At 41.2% G+C, this 20,762-nt stretch overlaps 1 protein-coding gene across 14 annotated transcripts in view; it reads left to right on the top strand.

Annotated features, from left to right (window-relative positions):
- The window catches only part of LOC122559750 (voltage-gated potassium channel KCNC2-like), a 190,657-nt gene that overhangs the window by 133,471 nt on the left and 36,424 nt on the right, over positions 1 to 20,762 (top strand). The gene's annotated exons all lie outside the window — the stretch shown is intronic.

The raw sequence follows: 20,762 nt of genomic DNA, 5'->3' as shown, positions 1-20,762 counted from the left end.
AGTCCAACGCGACTTCATCAAAATCGGATGCAAAACATATCTCAACAGATGCTGCCAGACCTGCTGTGTTTCTCTCGCGCTCTTTATTCTTGCAATTTGTTTCCTGTGCTGGTCATTCAAGAAAATCCAAGTTTGTGACACAAAAAGGATGAGAAACAAAACACAAAATATATTACACTCTGTAAATATGAAATGGGCTTATTATAAATATCAGAAGTAAATATGTAACCTTTCACGCATAACAGTAAATGTACTATCTAACCTTTTCCAATTGAAAGTTCCTTGTTCATTGCTGCTGGCCCTATTTGGTCTCTTTGTGGCAATGTCTGTGTTCACTCCATGTTATTTTCATTTGTTATGACTCTTCATGGGACCTTAAACAAACTGCTAAGACAGCTCACATTTTCCTTAACATGGTTTGTTGAACCCCCCTCTTCCACATATTTCTGTTTCTGGGGCTTTTCTCTTACTGACTTTTAAGTGACTCAGGATTTATTTTCAACCCAAGTTTGTTTCCCAAAGCACTGAAGTATTCATCTCAGGAGTTTTTTTAAACCTCATTTAAACGCATGTGAACAAATTTTCAGAACATACTGGTACCACTCGCGGAATTTAAAAGTGAAACTAAAAATCTCCCCTTCTCAATGCATTCAATAAAAAAAAAACAGACTTAAAATGATACAAGGTTCTGTCCACTTTGGAATCAAAGTTTCAAAATGCTAATAGTAATAACATATTTAGGACATTCAATACACAACCACAGCAAATATCACTGCCAATAAGAAGGAGGTCAAGAAATATTTGCTGAGGATTTATTGATTGATTCTAATTTGCTGATAAATGTTACCCAGTATTTCTAAAATGTAACAAAGAAAAGGATTGCAAATTGGAAAACATACCCATCATTGTATGATTTATTGTTGCAACAAAGCGATACCCAGGAACATCTGAGTAAAAGTCTGGTTCTACTTTGCTGAGTTTCGTAGTAATGTCAAATCAATAGAAATTCAGATTAGATTGATTCAATGACAAGCTCACTGTTGCATCACTGGCCCAATCAGTGAAGGTTAAAACTTTCGCAGTTATATGAATCTTGAAAATTATGTATCTAAACTTGTAATTTTAGATAAGTTAGTAAGGTTTCTTTTATTTTGTGCACGGTGAAAAAAATTACAATACCTGCAAAATTTAAATGAGAAATGTTTAAATGTCAAATCATTTAAGGACAGAGCTATTTTGAACATTTAGCTTTCTGTTGTTTAGTGCCAGGAACCATCTCTTTCAAGTCGTCTTTTATTAAGCTAAATGCAACACCAAGCAGTGATGGATGCCAGGTCATTGTAAGGACATAGATGCAAAATTAATGCATGTAGAGGCCTAAGCCTCAATATTGACAGCATTACACAAGTGAGATGTGGATTTTCCCTGAAGTATCTGCAGTGTGCATCTTTCTCATGGGCTGCCCTATTTCAGGAGGCATAGAGTTTTCCACAGTTTGGGGAGGGCAATCCCCAGCCCAAGGGTCTTTGTTTGGGTGGAGGGATAATCTGATTATGAGAAAGGGTGCTTGGGAGAATTTATTTTTTTTCTGATCATAGCTGAACTGTGTTGTAAGGGCCCTTAACTTTTTTTCAAAGTTGTTCTCACCTTTCTTAGAACCCAGATGGCCACTACTAAACTTACAAATACTTAATTGTCAACCAGCTTTCCCAGGGCAGGCTGGCTACCCATCCCCTTGTTCTGCCCTGAACAAATGGTGCAGTGGGCAGTTTGGAGAGATTCTAAGCAATATATATATATATATTTTTAAGGATGTTCCATATCCACATATTGGGGGCTGAAATGTTGAGTTAGTTAATAGATGATTTACAGAGAGATGCCTGTAGTTCTTTGTAGTACACAACTGATTACTCATTTTTAACTGTAATGTAATACATGCAGTGGAAAAAAAAGGATCCTTGGAGTGCAGGTAGACAGGATAGTGAAGAAGGTGTTTAGTATGCTTGCCTTTTGGTCAGTGCATTGAGTATAGGTGTTGGGAGGTCATGTTGTGGCTGCACAGGACATTGGTTAGGCCACTTTTGGAATACTACATTCAATTCTGGTGTCTCTGCTAGGGGAAAGATATTGCGAAACTTGAAAGGTTTCATAAAATATTGACAAAGATGTTGCCAGGGTTGGAAGGTTTGAGTTATAGGGAGAGGTTAAACAGGCTGGGGCTATTTTCCCTGGAGCATCAGAAGTTGAAGGGTGACCTTATCAAGGTTTATAAAATCATGAGGGACATGGCTATGGGAAATAGACAAGGTCTTCTCCCCAGGCTAGGGGAGTCCAAAACTAGAGGACATCAATATAAGGTGAGAGGGGGAAAATTTAAAAGGCACCTACTGGACAACGTTTTCACACAGAAGGTGGTGCGTGTATGGAATGAGCTGCCAGAGAAGTGGTGCCATTATGACATTTAAAAGGCATCTGGATTTGGAAGGATATGGGCATGATGCTGACAAATGGGACTAAATTAATTTAAGATATCTGGTCAGCATGGATGTTTTGGACCAAAGGGTCTGTTTCTGTGTTATGACTGTATGGTTCTCTGGAACAGCAGGAAAAAGGAATGAAGTAAATTAGACCAAAATGACACAGTGTCATGAATAATAGAGTAAATTTTGTTTTGTTTGTCAACTTTTCAGTAAATTAGTAAAACTCACCATGTACTTTGTATATATCAGCCTGAATGTGTAACAGTTACATAAGGACGTAAGCATGCTGTTTAAAATATTCATTCAATATGTAGTATCCAATTCTCCACTAACATTAGATAAGTAAAATATTGAAATTCCTCAATAGTGAGGAACTGCAGGAATTTGCTCTGAGCCCAATTTTGCTTTGTTTCCTTATACAAAAGGTTTTGTTTTTGAAAATAGTTTGACTTGCTGATTCATGTGCAAGACAGCCCAGAGCGTATCAATTCAAGTGATCCCTCCTTACATTTCATCATTCTATACAATGCTGTTATGCGAAGAACTAACTGCATCTTAATTTTTAAACTATTGTTAATTTTGCCATTACGAGGCTTTAATGATAAAGAACAGACATGGGTATTTTCTGCCTGTATTGCATTAGTAAATTTTGTTTGTTTTCTTTGTGCCTGGTTGCGACCATATCAATGACTTGCAAGATCTAAATTAGAAATGTTCAAATGTCAATCATTTAAGGACAGAGCTATTTTAAACATCTAGTTTTCTGAATATGTGGTATTTACTGCCAGGAGCCATCTCTTTCAAGTTGTCTTTCTTTAATGGGCTAAATATAACGCTGAGCAGTGATGGATGCCAGGTCACATAAGGACAGTAGATGGAGACTCAGTACAGGATGTGTTATAATATATTTCCATTAGTATTGTGATTTCTACCATAAGTATCATTTTTTATTCAAAAGTCATCAAAAGACAAAATACTCTTTATAAATATATTATAACATTTTTCAACATACATCAAAGTCTTAGAATGAACTACTTTTTAATGAGCTACACCTTCTACCATCTTACAAGGTTATTAATAGCTCCATTTTGATTATATCTCAGTACTTCTCTCTCATCATTTACTTAAGCTTTAAATTTAAGGTAGAGGGCAGGAGGTTTAGAGGAGATTACAGGAAAAAGGTTTTCACCTAGAATGTGATGGGAATCTCGTGGGAGAGGTGGGAAATCTCACAAGTTTTTAAAATACATGGATGAGCACTAAGACTGCAGTAACATTCAAGGCTATGGGCTAAGTGCTTGGAAAGTGGGATCAGTGTAGATAGGTCAGTGCAGACTTGATGGGCTGAAGGGCCTGTTCTGTGCTGTGTGAATTGATGACTCTCTGTATGCTGTGATTCTTCTGAGAGCTAACTTATTTAACCATTTCAGTATTTACATTCCATTTCATGTGATAAGTTTGCAAGTTATATAAATGTTACATCATTTTAATGTCACCGAACACAATACTGCATAAAACTCAAGTTATTTTAGAATAATTCATAAAAGTTAAACCTTTTGAATAGTGAAGAACACTATTGGCGCACCAAAATTTAAAGCAATGTTAAGGCCTCGCTAGCTTTTTCCAGTCACCATGAAACCTTGTGTGGAGCAGACATCTATGTAAGTCATGAATCCAATTCTGGTTGAAAGAAATTTCAACATTACCCTCTTGGTTTCAAGGAAAATAAATGTGCAGGAAGCCTTTGCATATTGTCAGCATTCAACAAAACTAAATAATACTGTTTGTACCTGTATTTCTAGTATTCTTAATACATTACATTTGGCACTGGAGATTTGAAGACATGTGGTGTGAATAAAATGTTATGAACACTGACAAAGTCCCTTGGACCAAAATACTGTTGCTCCTATGCCATGTATTTTGAGAAGTTTGAAAATACCCTGACAAGAAATTATCTGTTACTTATTCTGTAGTGTCGAGAGTGTGGTGCATCCAAGGAGCAAGAGAATACCTTCACCCTCGCGCCACCCCCTCCCCCCATTTATCTCTCAGACCCTGGCCCAAAAGCCTCATTCCTGATTTGGAGATGCCGGTGTTGGACTGGGGTGTCCAAAGTTAAAAATCAGACAACACCAGGTTATAGTCCAACAGGTTTAATTGGAAGCACACGAGGCTTTCGCAGCGACACTCCTTCATCAGGTGATAGGATGAAGGATCACCTGATGAAGGAGTGTCGCTCCGAAAGCTAGTGTGCTTCCAATTAAACCTGTTGGACTATAACCTGGTGTTGTGTGATTTTTAACCTCATTCCTGATGAAGGGCTTGTGCCTAAAACGTCAATTCTCCTGCTCCTCGGATGCTGCCTGATCTGATGTGCTTTTCCAGCACCACAGTTTTGACTCTGACCTCCAGCATCTGCAGGCCTTACTGTCTCCTAGTTGATTTCAACGCTACCGTGTTGCTCTTCCAAGGATGCCTACCTTGAAGAAGTCCTCCTCTCTCTACAAGGATCACAGTGAGTCTCTCTCTCACTGCACCCCCAGGGTCATTTCCTCTGCCCTGAAGCTCTTCAGCCACGTCCTGAAGCAGACTCACCATCATCTTCCCATCTATCCACTTCACCCTCCTCTCTTACCTATCACCTTCTCCCCCACCTCTATCTACCTATTGTATTCCCAGCCACCTTCCCCCAGCTCCACCCCCCTCCCATTTATCTTTCAGCCCCCCAGCCCAATAGCCTCCTTCTTGATGAAGGGCTTATGCCCAAAACGTCGATTCTCCTGCTCCTCAGATGCTGCCTGACCTGCTGTGCTTTTCCAGCACCACACTCTCGACTCTGATCTCCAGCATCTGCAGTCCTCACTTTCTCCTCGTTGATTCTGTAGTGTCCCCATTTCAAAATATAATCTTGTAATTGCATTGGTGATCTTTGATTAAAATATCATTTGCAAATTGCATTTACTTAAAAGAGTTTTTCACGATTACTGTGTGCTTTAGGAGAAACGAAATGTTTCTTTTAAGTGTGATTGCAGTTCTAGAAATACTTGACTCCACATTTATTGACATACACCTGCTGCAAAACCGTAAAGATCCAATAAAAATTGTACTTTGAAATTCCAATCTTTCAACAGAATTTCAAATAAAGACCTTTTTTGCCTAATGACAAGATTCACATGAATGTGGCGAGCCATGATGCTTTTTGAAGAAGTGAAACAGAAGGTTTATTTATTTGTATTCATTCTTCAATAGTACCGAATGCAGATTATTGTTTAATTATTTTATTGTAGCTTATGATCGAGAGACCTTGTGCACAGAATATATGACTACAAAATAAAAGTTACCTCAGTTGATAGCAATACATTTACGAATGAGTAAGCTACCATTCACACACCATGATTATCCATAATATATGCTTTGTGAGCATTTTGAAAGGAAATATGGCATCAGCTTTGGAATATATTGCTCAACCAAAGAAAATAATTGTGTTTACATGATAATAGTTCTGATTAAGTTTATGCTGAATGAGTTTCAGTGATATATACAGATTCCATGCAAAATCTTCCCTCTTTAGCAGAAGGAACTTTGAAATGCCAAAAAAAAGTGTAGATTACAGAAAATAATGTCAATCAAAATCCCAGCAAATAGCATACATTGGAATTCCGGAAATGCAGTATACTATTTAAGAGATCTAGTCCTGCATTGCTTGTTTTAAGGAAGATCTACCATATTGAGTATCGAACAGGCAACCAACTGAACAGCATGTGGCCTTCCCTAGGAGCGGAACTCCTGCCTGCCAAGGGTAGCTGGCCAGTCAGAGGTTGGCAGTTCCATTGAATGTCAATACCACAGGAGAGGTGGTGGCTGCAGCTAGTATAACACCCAGCTGAGGCCTGGGATCATCCCTGGATCCCAGGCTGTAGGTGACTGATGGTGGGTGGAAGAGCCAAATCTGTAGCAAGAACAGGGCAGTAGCTTGTAATGGGGCAGCACTACCTCTATCCTTTGCAAAGTTTGGCCCCTGAGATTACACACTAAGTGCATTTCAACGTGCAAGCCCCCAGAGGATCCCGCATGAAATCCCCAATGGAGGATAACACCAGTACGTGCCTGGTTAAGGGTGTCTGAAGCTTTTCCATCAAAGTTACAATAGACATTGAGAGATACCCAAAAATTAATAATAGGGTTGAGTAGCATATTGACCATAGTCCACAGAATATAAAATTCAAAATCCATTATGCTAATTTTAGATTTCTAATTCTCTTTTAAAATAAATTAGAAATTATAAAGTTGATACCAGCAAATGTGACCATGGCTCTGAAAACGTAACTGGTTCACTAATGTCCATAAGGGAACCTATCCTTCACTGGAAGAGGAAATTGTTAATCCTTTGATCCCTTGGAGACTAAGCAAGACTTGGATTTCTTTGTCTAAGCGTTTATTCATGCATCTGTGGGAGGTGCACCCATCAAAAATAGCACTTAACTCTCTGATTTGCAACAAAGCTATGGATTTATACTATTTTTTACAGTTAACAGTTTTCCAATAAAAAACATTTTGTATTCATACACTCTTGTCTTTATCCAACAGTGTTCATTCTTCCTTATATTCCAAGATAGTAACATTATTATGTTATCCAATCCTATTCCAATTTGCACACATGATTAAAATATCCAATCCTTTACAACATGTTCATGTTGTATTATCCAATTCAATCTTCACATATTCACATCAACTGACTGCTTTCTGATTATCAAAACTCTTTACTTTCCTTAGTATGGCTAGCTCTCTGAATTGGTATTCTTTTTTCACTGGAGCAGAGGAGGTTGAGGGGTGATCTTTATTGAGGTTTATAAAATCATAAAGTGAATGACAAGGGTCTTTTCCCTAACGTGGGAAAGTTCAAACTTGGGGGCATATTCTAAGGTGAGAGGAGAAAGATTTAAAAAGGACATGAGGGGCAACTATTTTACACAGAGAGTGGCTCATTTGTGGAATGAACTGCCAGAGAAAGTGGTGGGTGCTGGTACAGTTACAATGTTGAGAAGATGTTTGGATAAGTACATGAATCGGAAAAGTTTGAAACGAGATGGGCCAAGTGCAGGCATGTGGGGCTAGTTTAGTTTGGGTTATGTTCGGTGTGGACTTGTTGGATTGAAGGGTCTGTTTTCATGCTGTATGACTCTATGACTCTAGCAGAAATCACTGTGAAGATGTTTGAGTGAGCAATTTTACTCAATGCTCACTGGCTCTTCAATCAGCTATGAAACAGCTGTTTGACCTAGCTTTCCAATGTTCTGCTCAGATGTTAAAGCTATAAAAGAGCGTTAGCTGTTTTATTTCATTCATAGTTGTCAATCCAAACGATCTTCTGAATTGAGCACTGCAGACCTTTCTAAAGTGCTGCTGAGTCTGAAGCTATTGTCAAGGTCCTTTGCACTTAACCACTTAAGACCAGTTAGTGGTTAATGAGAAGCCTTTTAGTAAAGCCATTACCATTTGAATGTTGAAGAACCATAAAGTCATTATTGCACAAAAGGAGGCTATTTGGCTATCACGTCCTTGCCACCTTTTTGGAGAGCAATGCAACTCACCGTGTTTGGTCCTCCAGAACTCTGCAAATTTCTTATGCACCCGTCCAATTTCTTACTGAAAAAATATGGAACAGTATAGCACAGGAATGGATCCTTTAGCCCACAATATTTTGCTGAACATGATGCCAAATTAAGCTAATCCCTTCTGCCTGCCCTTGGTTCAATCCTCTCCATTCCTTGCATATTCATCTGCTTATCTAAAAGTCTCTGAAATGCCCTTATTGTATCTGCCTCCACCATCATCACTGGCACATGTTCCACACGCCTACCACTCTCTGTATAAAAACCTGCCCCTCACATTTCCTTTAAACTTTTCCCCTCTCACCTGAAATGCGTGCTGCCTAGTTTTAGACGTTTCAACTCTGGGAAAACGATTCTGACCGTCAACCCTATCTGTGCATCTCATAATTTTTTACACTTCTATCAAGTCTCCCTCAGCCTCCACCACTCCAGAGAAAACAACCCAAGTTTTTCTAGTCTCTCCTTATCATTCATACCATCTAATCCAGGCAGCATCCTGGTAAATCTCTTTTGCATCCTCTTCAAAGCCTCCACAGCTTTCCTGTTATGTGGCTACCACAACTGAACACAGTACTCTAAGTGTAGCCTAGAGTACAAGATTCAGCAACGTGACATCCTGACTCTTGTACTTAATTCCACAATCAATAAAGGAAAGCATGCCATACATCTTCTTTACCACCCTATCTTCTTGAGTGGCAAGTTTCAAGGAGCTATGGACTTGAACCACAAATCCTTATGGACATCAATGCTGCTCACAATCCTGCCATAACTTTATTCTTTTCCTTAACTGTATCCCCTTCCTTGAGATCTCCCAAAGTGCAGCACCTCACACTTTCATGGATTAAACTCCATCTGCCATTTCTCTGCCTATATCTGCAACTGATCTATATATTGCTGTATCTTCTAACAACCTTCTATACTAACTACAACTCCGCAAATCATTGTATCATTGGAAAACTTACTAACCCAGCCATCTACATTTTCATCCAAGTCAATTATGTATATATCACAATCTGCGGAGGTCCCAGTACGGATCCCTGAGGAACACAATTAATCATGGACATCCATCCTGAAAAACAAACTTCCATCACTACCCTTTGCCTTCTAAGGCTCAGCCAAATCTGAATCCATGCAGCCAAGTTACTATAAATCTGATGCATCTTAATCTTTTGGCTGAGCCTACCATGAGGGATTTTGTCAAAAGCCTTACTAAAATCCATGTAGAAAACATCCACAGCTCTACTTTCATTGATCATATTCATCACCTCCTCGAAAAATTCAGTCATGTTACTAAGACATGACCTTCTGTGCATAAAGCCATGCTAACTGTCCCTAATTAGGTTATACTTTTCCAAATGCATAGAAATCCTATCCCTAAGAATTCTCTCCAGTAGCTTTCCAAACACTGAAATGAGATTCACGGTCTATAATTTCCTGGATTATCCATATTTCCCTTCTTGAATAGAGGAACAATATTAGCTACTCACAGTCCTTCAGGATCTCTTCAGTGGCTAGTGAGGATACAAAGATCTTGGTCAAGATCCCAGCAATCTCCTCTCTTGCCTCATTCAATAACCTGGGGTAAATGCTATTGAGCCCTGGGGACTTACTCACTATAATGCTCTTCAATAGACCCAATGCCACTTCTTTCTGGATCTCAAAATACCATAGCATATTAGCATACTCCACACATAGCTCACTATCCTCCGTATCATTCTCTTGGATGAATACCAATGTAGAGTACTCATTTCAGGTCTTACCCACATCTTCTGCCTCCAAGCACAAGTTGCGTCCTTTATCCTTGAGTGGTCCTACCTTTTCCCTCGTTATTGTCTTGTTTTTAATGTATCTACAGAGTGCCTTGGGATTTTCTTTAACCCTGCTTGCTCAGATCATTTCATAGTCCTTTTTGTGCTAGCCTAACTTCCCTGTTTTTGTACTCAATATCCTTTATTTGTTAAACCCAAGATTCACATAGTATGCTAACTATAATCTCAGAATATTCTGACATTCTCAAAGATCAATGCACTTGAACCTCCTGGCCCCCTGTCTCTGTACACTCTTTAGAACTGTGCGATTTAATCTGCATTGCCTTTTTCTACCTCTTCCATCAAGATGCACCACCTCATACTTCTCTCTATGAATTCCATAAGCCACTTACCTGCATTTCCATTAACCTAAATCATACCTTGGTGTCATCCCCATCTGCCACACCAGCAAATGTAATATCTTCAGCAGCTTTTGAAATTTTATTCAAATTTGCAAGTCATGAATACCCATACAAATATAAAAACTTGGAGAACTCTATATGATTGCTTTAATAATTTGCAGTATCCATTGCTTTGGAACTGTTTCCGACCATTAGAAGTGTCTGATTACTGTATGCAGTGATCAATATAACTAATAATCATTAATGATAATTGCACCCTTAATTTTCTGTACATTCAAATTCTGCAGTTTTAGCCATTGATATCCCAGACTGCTATCACACTGGAGTTCCTTCCTTTTCTTCAAATATTTTGAGATTCCTCAGCTTTCATCTGGCAACTCTCTTATTAAATCTGTTCATGTATGATTAATTGCTTCAAGATCCCTTGTTTGTTACACCTTTCATGTTGTAAAAGTACTTGACAGGTTGTACCTATAATTCAAATAAAAGCTGTGGATGCTTGAGATCTAAAATAAAACTAGAAATTCCAGAAATTCAGCAGGTCTGGCAGCATTTCTGAAGAAAGAAAGTTCTATTTTTGAGTTCAATAAGATTCTTGGGTGGAACTGAAGGAGGTTGCATGGGTGATGGGTTCTATGCTACAGAGAAAGAGGGGAGGAGTGGTAGGTGGGATAACGATGAAATTACTCCAGAACAAAAGGCAAAGAGAGTACTAATGGAGTTAAGGGGATATAGGTGAACATTGGGATGTTCCGAGTAGATGTTGATAGCAGAAAATAGATCAGGTCCTCTGGACTAAATCTATGCAAACAAGACATGTTGGAAAAGGGGAAAGACAATTGACAGGGAAGACAGAGGTCATGGTTTGAAGTGTTGGACTCGCTGTTGAGTCCTTAAGGCTGCTGAGTATCTAAACAGAAAAAGAAGTTGCTGTTTCTCCAGCTTTCAATGGGCTTCACTCGAGTTCCTGGCATTCCTTGAGGAACTTACTCAAATGCTTTTTGAACCTTCTGCTGGGATATCATAGTAACAGAAAATACTTGCAAAACTATAATGATTTCAGACCAAACTCTACAAAGCCTTCGTGCACCCTCACAAAAATACTTGAGCCTTTAAAATCCATGACAGAGATTCAATGATAACTCACCAATAAAAAGAAAACAATAAACATGAAGATCATCTGAAAAGGAAATTAAAGGATTTCTGTTGACCAAATTGTGAATTCAGATTTGCTGCCTGGGAAATTCTCAGATGGACTGTAATTAGCATTTCAGTTGAAACAAAAAGGCTGGTGAGATGGTTTTGTCATAAATATTCGAGAGAACAAACAAAGGAAAACAAAGCATGCAGGTATTTTTTATTAGATCAACAAAGGAATTTGTACTTGCCTACCCTGACTTGGTGCACTCCATTCTCTCAGGTCTAACCTTGACGTTGCTATCAAACCTGCTGATAAGGGTGATGGCTATTGTCATCTGGTGTGCAGGCCTCAGTGTTGCAGAGGCTGAATGCCTTACCTCAAATGTTTCCTCCTAGCTCCCCCTGGATCATGGCCTCACCATTAAACATCAAGCTGTGGTTTCCAGGATATCACTGGCCTGATCTCTTCTGATGATCTCCCTTCCACAGCCTGCCAGCTCATTGTCCTCCAACTTCTACCTCCTCAAAATCTACAAGCAATCTCCACTGAACGATTTTCTTGATAGACTTTTTTCTCTCCTCATTCAATCTCTTGCTACTTGCATTATGATTCTTCTGATGCTCTGTGTCAGTTCCTGAATTTCCAGTTTCCTAGTTCCAGCCACTATCACCTGTTCTCCATTCTTCTTTGTGAAGAAGCAATCCTTTTACTCATCCATCTCCCATCAGGATGATCTGAATGTTGTTTGCTTCTTCCTTGAAAGGAGGCCTGAATAGTCCTCACCCAGCACCACTCTCCTTTCCTTGGCTGAGCTCATCCTCACTTTGAACAATTTATCCTTCAACTCTTTTCACACTCTCTAAGTAAAAAGTGTAACTATGGGTATGTTCCATTTCTAATTGAGAGCCCGACCCATGACTTTTCCTCTGGTACGTAAATGATATAATTGATGCTGCTTCCTGCTTTCATCTGAAATTCAAAAAAATAATCAGTTTTGCTTCCAATTTTCATCCTTCTGTCGCCATCATCTGATCCATCTCTATTTCCTTCCCTCCCTTGACTTCTCTGTTACTATTTCTGGGGATAGATTGTCTACTAATATCCATTACACACTCACCAACTCCAACAGTTAACTTGATTACACGCCCTCAAACTCTGCATTCTATAAGAACTCTATTCCATTCTCTCAGTTTCTCTGTCACATCGAGTCAGAATTATATAGCACGGCAATAGACGCTTCGGTCCAACTCGCCCATGCTGACCAGATATCCTAAACTGATTTAGTCCCATTTGCCAGTATTAGGCCCATATCCTTCTAAATCCTTCTTCTTCATGTATCCATCCAGATGCCTTTTAAATGTCGTTATTGTACCAGCGTCCACCACTCCCTCTGGCAGCTCGTTGCATATACGTACCATCGTCTGCGTGAAAACGTTGCCCCTCAGGTCCCTTTTATATATTTCCCCTCTCACCTTAAACCTATGCCCTCTATTTTGGATTTCCTACCCTGGGCCAAACGACCTTGGGTATTCATCCTTTGTATAGCCTTCATGATTTTATAAATCTCTCTAAGGTCACTTCTCAACTTCTGACGCTCCCAGGATAAACAGCCCTAGCCTATTCAGCCTCTCCCTATAGCTGAAACCCTCCAACCCAGGCAACATTCTTGGAAATCTCTTCTGAACCATTCCAAGTTTAACAACATCTTTCCAATAGCCGGGAGACCAATCCATATCACTCACGTCTACTCTCACATCCCCCATCCCTTTGAGAACAACAGGAGTTCCTCTTGTCTTTATTTTCCATCCCAGCAGCCTCTGTATTCAAAGGATCATCCTCCAGCATTTCCACCACCTCCAGTAGGATGTCATGACCAAATGCAGCTTCCCCTATCATTCCCTGTCAACTTTCCACATGGACCCTTCCCTTCACGACTCTCTGGTCCACACTTCAAGCCTCCTCATCATGACACCTCCATATAGAATTGCAGGAGGAGTAACATTCACCCATTCACCATCTCCCTCCACACTGACCAAGGCCCCGAATACATCTTCGAGGAGAAAGTGAGGACTGCAGATGCTGGAGATCAGAGCTGAAAATGTGTTGCTGGAAAAGCGCAGCAGGTCAGGCAGCATCCAAAGAGCAGGAGAATTGACGTTTCGGGCATTTTCAGCTCTGATCTCCAGCATCTGCAGTCCTCACTTTCTCCTCGAAGTTCCTGAAGAAGGGCTTATGCCCGAAACGTCGATTCTCCTGTTCCTTGGATGCTGCCTGACCTGCTGCGCTTTTCCAGCAACATATTTTCAGCCCGAATACATCTTCCAGATCAAGCAATAATTTGCTGTTTTCAGCAATTTCTTTTAATGGTTTATTTGTGCTTCTTTCAATCTAGCCTACTGTATTCACTGCTCAGTTGTGATAGGGTGTAGACAGAGAGACAATATCATTGAACTATCAAATGATAAGAAAACGGATTCTTGCAAATGAACTGTGACCTCTGGTGTATTCTGTGGAAGCACAATTTGCTTAAATGCTCCAATGATTGGGCTGTCTTAAATTCTTCAGTTAGATATTAGTCCTGTTTTACTACAGAAATGAAGTCTGCTTTGCAAGCGTCAGCCTTCCCTTGGTAACAACATTCTTGGCTCTGAATCAGGGAAATTGTAGGACTAAATCCCACTGCAAACACCTAAGCTAATAGTCTGACCACAGCAATAAAGGAGTGCTGCACTGTTCGAGGCACTGTCTTATCAATGTGAAATTGGACTGAGGTCCTGCCTGTGCTCTTAGTTTGGAATGAAAGTTCTATGACATTGCTTCAAAGACACCTTAGTGAGATTGTCTCCGACGGTTCACTTATGTTTTAGGCCAGTATCCTCCCTACTTTAGCAGATTGGCTCAAACTTTGGTTGGAAGAAAGTGAGGACTGCAGATTCTGGAGATGAGAGCCGAAAGCTGGAAAAGCACAGTTGGTCATGCAGCATCTGAGGAGCAGGAGAGTCAACATTTCAAGCATTAGCCCATCAACAGAACAAACCTTCAAAGATTTGGAGCAGCAGCTGGTTAAAAATCACTCAGTAATTAACCTGCAAGGTAAGGATTCCCAAATCCAGGGAAGATGTTAGCTTCCTGATGAAGGGCTTGTGCTCGAAACGTCAATTCTCCTGTTCCTTTGGCACTGCCTGACCGGCTGTGCTTTTCCAGCACCACACTTTTCGACTCAAAATTTTGTTGTACAGGGTTTGTCTTTTAGAAAAAGAGACATTCTTAATCAACCCATTCAGAGATGTTATCTCACAACTCCAGAGCAGGTAGGATTGGAACTCCAGCCTCCTGGTCCAAGAGAAGGGACATTTCCACGCTGTCACAAGAGGTCTCAAATTTTTTTGATTAATGTCTTTTTCTGATTGACGTGTTCAGACATGTTATCACACACCTCTGGAGCAGGTGGGACTTCAACCCAGACCTCCTGGTCCAAGGGTAGGGATGCTATCACTGCACCACAAGAGGTCTTCAAATTTTCAGCACTGCTGATGCAATTATGTCTTGCTTGCACCCCTCCAATGCAGGCTGTACTGGATGCCAATTTGAATCAGTCATTTATTTTAGTACTGGAGTTTGTGTCAGAGGAATGCACAAGAAACAGATTGTATAATCATGTTGATTTGACTGTAGTGGTGTCATTTTCAGTCTGGATGCTTCAGCTAACACCTCTTAGCTTCACACAGCTGGATTTTGGACTCCTTACTTTGCAGGTTAGTTACTGAGTGATTTTTAACCAGCTGCTGCTCCAAATCTTTGGAGGTTTGTTCTGTTGATGTACTGATTTATATTGTTGAAATCCAGACAAACTGGGATGTCATTTGGCAAATATCTTCTTTCTGACTTCAAGAGTTCTACTCAGGTGGTTTGCCACTAGTCATGGATGATACAGTCTCTATCCCTGTTGGCCCACAACACAAGAGGGAAAGTGAGCAGGAGTGACACAGAGGAGAACGAGTTGTTTGAAGAGGGAGTCAAGGAGAGAGAAGTGCGCTGAGCAGCAGACTTTATCCACTTGGCATCTCCAGACAGCATTTCCCCTTACGTCACGTGAGGGACAGTGAAGGCACCAAATGTGTTTCACTGAAGAGATGCAGGGTGAAGTTTGCCAACTGTTGAAAGCCTCAGAGCATGGAGAGGATGACATTGCAGGTGCCTGAGATTATCATAGAATCATAACAGTGTGGAAGTAGGTCATTCAGCCCATCAATTCCACACTGACCCTCTGAAGAGCATTGTACCTTGTCCCATGGCTATTCCACCTAGCCTGCACATCCCTGAACACAATGGGTAATTTACATTGGCCAATCCACCTTACCTGAACATCTTTGGACTGTGGGAGGAAACCAGAGCACCCAGGGTAAATCCACACAGACACAGGGAGAAAGTGCAAACTCCACATAGACTGGTGCTCAAGAGTGGAATCGAACCAGGGTCCCTGGGGCTGTGAGGCAACAGTGCTAACCACTGAGCCACCGTGTTGCTCTAAATTACTTTACATGTTTAGAGTATGTCACGGAGCCAGTGTGCTACAGAGATATTTCAGGCTGAAGATCAATTCACTGATCTTGAACATTGATGTGGGATCATTAGACCTCTTGTAGCACTGCATTTAGATCTCTGGGACTGTGATTCTAGAATCAACTGTCATAGCTATCTGCTCTTGCTGACTTCACAATGTCTATAAGGAGGGTCTCCTGATCCGTCCAGTGAAGATGAGGATGCAAGGGGATGGGGAAGAGGTGGCCTGCAGGACTGGTGAAGGATCAATGCAAAAGGGGACAGGGAAGTCAAGACTGGTGGGGGAAAGGAGAGGGTTTGTAGAGGTGGGGAAAAGGCCAGTTAATGGAAGGAAGCTGAAGGTGTTTGGGGACATGGAAAACAGCTTTGAAAAGGAAGGAAAGCGAGAGAAGGAGATTTGTTGGTTATGAAAAACTCCACGGTGTGGGGGGTGGGGGGAGGGGGTTTAGTGTTGTGGAGGAGCAGAGTGGCATTTTTAAGATATAATATCAGGGAAAGGACAGATAGCTGGTGGCCAAGTTTAAAGTGGTGGGCCTCCACAGGCAATAGGGTATGGTTGGAACTGGGCTGACAGGACAGAGTGAGATTAACAGGGAACATGAGGCTTTGCAGGATGCGGGGATCAGCAAGATCATGGTGTTGACATTGTCCATCATGAACTACATTCTCTGCCAGCACTTGCTGATCTCCAGATTCAGAATGCAACTGGAAAATGGCTGGGTCAAATCCCAGGGTGATTAGAATCAGTGTCATTTTGATGGGCATGGTAGCCATTGCTACTGGATGCTAGGATGTTGAAAGGGCAAATGTATCAACCATACATTTGCTAATAGAACAACATTTAGTTTGCAATAATTTCGTCATCCAATCGCAATGCGTGCAGTCATTGTGCTTAGGTTCAAATACTGATCCAAGGCAATTTGCACAGTGCTGTGGGTTGTTGCAAATTGACCATTGATATCTCGGTGATGCCTAAGTTAGCAGCAATGACTTGAAAAGAGGTGAATGCTGAGCAGAGACAACCTATCATTGTGCAGCTTCCAATGGTGCTGTGGGAGGTGGAGACTGTAGCTTCATTGTCTGGCATATAAGTTTAATGAGGGCCTGTATTGCATGCAATGAAAAGTTGAATGGTTGACATGGAGCTTGGATGTGAAGGAGGTCAGAAAGCAGCAGGAACTCCCATTTGACTTAATGCCTTGGTCACTCAGCCAATGTGAACCCCTTCACCAAGTCAGTGCATACTGAGGCTGGAGCTGAATGAGTGATGGAGACATGACCTTTGTTTTAACGGGCAGCATCTCTCGGTGTCTGACAGAATGCGTGCAGCCACCATCTGCAAGGTATGCCACCAGTAACTCTTCTGAGACTTAAGCAGCCCTTTCACTCTTCACCTTGCCAGCCCCTGGCGGGATACTGTTCAGTGTGGCTGCCTCCTCAGGAGGTGAAGGTGAATACAGGAGGAGCAGGATGACAGGGTCAGCAACAGACCTTCTTAAGGGATGAGGAGCACCCAGCTCAGGGAGAGGTCACAGCCTCAGGGCCCCTCAGCATACACAGGACCACAGTTTTCCACCACAACTCCGTTCTTTAGAGGTGAGTATGTGCAGTATTGAGACAGCCTCCATCCAGAGTCCTTAAAAACTGATTACTGCTCACAAGGTGAACTTGTCATTGTGCAACCCTGACTGGTGGGGCATGCAAATACAATGCTGCCCATGCTTCCACGGGGACCACAACAAAATACAGGAGAGGGTTGCTGAAGATGTTCCAGTGCTTGGATCTTTCCAGGGTGGTGGAGCTCCAGTTCAGACAGAGTGTGCTGCATAATGCTGGTATGTTGCACCTTGCGCAATTGGATCAGACAATGGGGACGATGTACTGGATAATGAGGACTGGAGGGATGGAAGCAGTCCTTCTAAGGATGAGGACGTTGAGGAGAAGGAAACTTTCATTGTACATGAGAAAGCTGAAGTGCACCAGACACCCCAAGCCTGACTGGACCTGATAGATGAGAGCTGGATGCAGCAGACCATCATGAAATATTCAATAGACTTTGGTAATGATACCAGAATTTCATTTTCATTATGCGAATTTCAGCCATGCCAGTTTTGTGCTATGAGCAGCATGGCTTAGTGGTTGCTGGCCATTGCATTGCCAGTGAGGTATGGCACCAGATTGCCAATGTTTATCCAGATCCTTTCAATGATGGCATTGATGCAAGGATTGCCAGTCATACAGCACCTGTCTCCTAAATGGCAGACGGCTCTGGAAATGGCTGGTGGTAAGGTAGGAATACAAAGTGAGCAACACCACGGGAATAGGACGTAATTTTTAATTGATTTATTGTCACATGTATCTTGTTGCAAAAATACAGTGAAAAGTGTTGTATGTTGTCTCGGGCACCATCTTAAAACACAGAAACCTAAACCAAAACAAAGTATTGTAAAGGCAGAGAAATGAAGATATGAAGAAAGTGTTAAGTGCTCCACCATGGACCATAGGTCTGGTGGCCAGGCAGGAATTTCCTTTGCCACACCCTGCCGCTGGAATGGAAGTTGCCACCATTTGGCGCCATCTCACCTCCACCAACGCCCTCACCATGATGAATCCTCACTGGACCTTGCCAATGCAGGTGCCACTGATGCCGCCCAGTTCCGCAGCCAGCCCAAACCCGACCGCACCGCCAGGAGTCTGCTTTGGGCCCAACTCACCAACCCATTCGGTATGATATGGTGAAAAGTTGCGTTAGGCATTGGAAATCCCTCAAAAAACACAATGTTTCTGATGCTTATCCAAAGACAAATATTTCATCCTGATATATCTGAATGATTTGTACCAGTACATAGCTGTCCTCTGGGAGGAAACTGAATCATCTGTCTTGAGTCACCAATTAGAGACATAGAAATGTATAGCACAGAAATAGACCCTTCGGTCCATCTCATCCATGCTGACCAGATATCCTAAATTAATCTAGTTCCATTTGCCAGCATTAGGCCCATATCCCTCTAAACCCTTCCTATTCATATACCCATCCAAATGCCTTTTAAATGTTGTAATTGTACCAGCCTCCACCACTTCCTCTGGCAGCACATTCCATACATGTGCCACCCTCTGCGTGAAAAAGTTGCCCCTTGGTCCCTTTTAAATCTTTCTGCTCTCATCCTAAACCTTTGCCCTCTCGCTCTGGACTCCTTCAACGATAAACTGTTCTGTGCCTTACAGATTGGCACATCTTGCCACATGTATACACAACAATCCAGAAACTACCCCTGCTTTAGTCACAGTAAAGCTGTACAATTCCAATAGTTCACACTTGCAGATGGATTTGAAATTACAGATTTAACCATATTGGTGACCGTGCCTTTCAATCTTTCCAGAAAGTTCTCATACTTGGAATTACTTACTCCAAAGAGAGTTATTTGATCATTATTTCTAAATTCAGTCATCTCAACTTTCCTCTCTGAAATTCTCATTCCTTCATATTCTGCAGAACAATTTCCTTGTTGTAATCACCCTTTGTCATTTTTGGATTTTTAATATGCACTCATGTTTAATATACACTGATGTTTAATGTGCACTGATGTTTCATCCCAGTTTAACTGCAGTCATTTGCTTCACTGATAATGCCTCTTGTTTCATGACTTTCTTTCAAGCCTCATCTTGTTATTTCTAATAGGCTAGTCTTGCTTCCGGCTGCAATTTCTGCTTGAGTGATTTTTCCTCATCTTTGTCAAATGTCCTTCAGACTATAAGATATGTAGGATTTCTGAACCTGTGAAGCACATTACTGTGCCCTCGGAGGTCTGAACAGCAGCACCAGTTTCTAAATAGTGGCTGAAGCCAGTGCAATTTCTACAGTAATGAAACTCATATTTTATATGTCGGGCCATTTACAAAGTCATTCATAGCTGTGGATGCAATGTTGGATGTCTGGACAGAGCAAATATGGGGTCAGTTTTAATCCATCAATATCACTTAAATGAAAAAGTTTGAGCTTCAGAATGAGTTTGATAGATTATTTCTCAATTTGCACTTGACTTTGTTCTGTCATATCGAAACGGGCCTACCCCTGAGTAGTTACAGCTATTGCCTGAAACAGATGGAAGGGCAGGCAGTGGAATGGTAGGCGGGAAGCTGGTGACCTAGTAGTATCATCGCTGGCCTGTTAGTCTAGAGATCCAGATAATGTTCTGGGGACCTGGGTTTAAAATCTAGCAGATGGTGGAATTGGAATTAAATTAAAAATAAATGTGGAATTAAGAGTCTAATAATGACTGTGAATTTGTTGTCGATTGTTGGAAAAAGCCATCTAATGTCCTTTAAGGAAGGAAACTGCTGTCCTTACCTGGTCTGACCTACATATGACACCACACTCATAGCAATGTGGTTGACTTTTAACTATCCTCTGGGCAATTGAAGATGGGCAATAAGTACTGCTTAGACAGATTGAATGAATAATGGGGGGAAAAAGGCTACTGTGGTAGTTATTCAGAACCCCAAAGTCATGCTTTTTGGGGGTTATGAGTTCAAATCCCATTCATGGTGAAATATGAATTCAATACAAAATAAAGTCTGAATTAAAAGCTAATAGAATGCTTGCCATATTGCCACTTCATTGTCATAAAGCACCCCTAACCCCTTCAGGGAAGGCAATCTGTTATTATTACCTATGTGTGACTCCAGACCTACAGTAATGTTGTTGACTTTGAACTGCTCACTGATGAGCAGTAAGTGGAGCAGTAAAAATGCAGTAGGAATCTTAACCTGATGACGTAGTTAGGATCTTTGTTTTG

This window comes from Chiloscyllium plagiosum, unplaced genomic scaffold (genome assembly GCF_037043375.1).
Source record: "Chiloscyllium plagiosum isolate Xiang-an unplaced genomic scaffold, Cpla_swu_hap1 HiC_scaffold_19, whole genome shotgun sequence".
Taxonomy (NCBI): domain Eukaryota; kingdom Metazoa; phylum Chordata; class Chondrichthyes; order Orectolobiformes; family Hemiscylliidae; genus Chiloscyllium; species Chiloscyllium plagiosum.
Note: the sequence above shows the minus strand (reverse complement) of the source record. Positions and strands in the feature narration are given on the sequence as shown.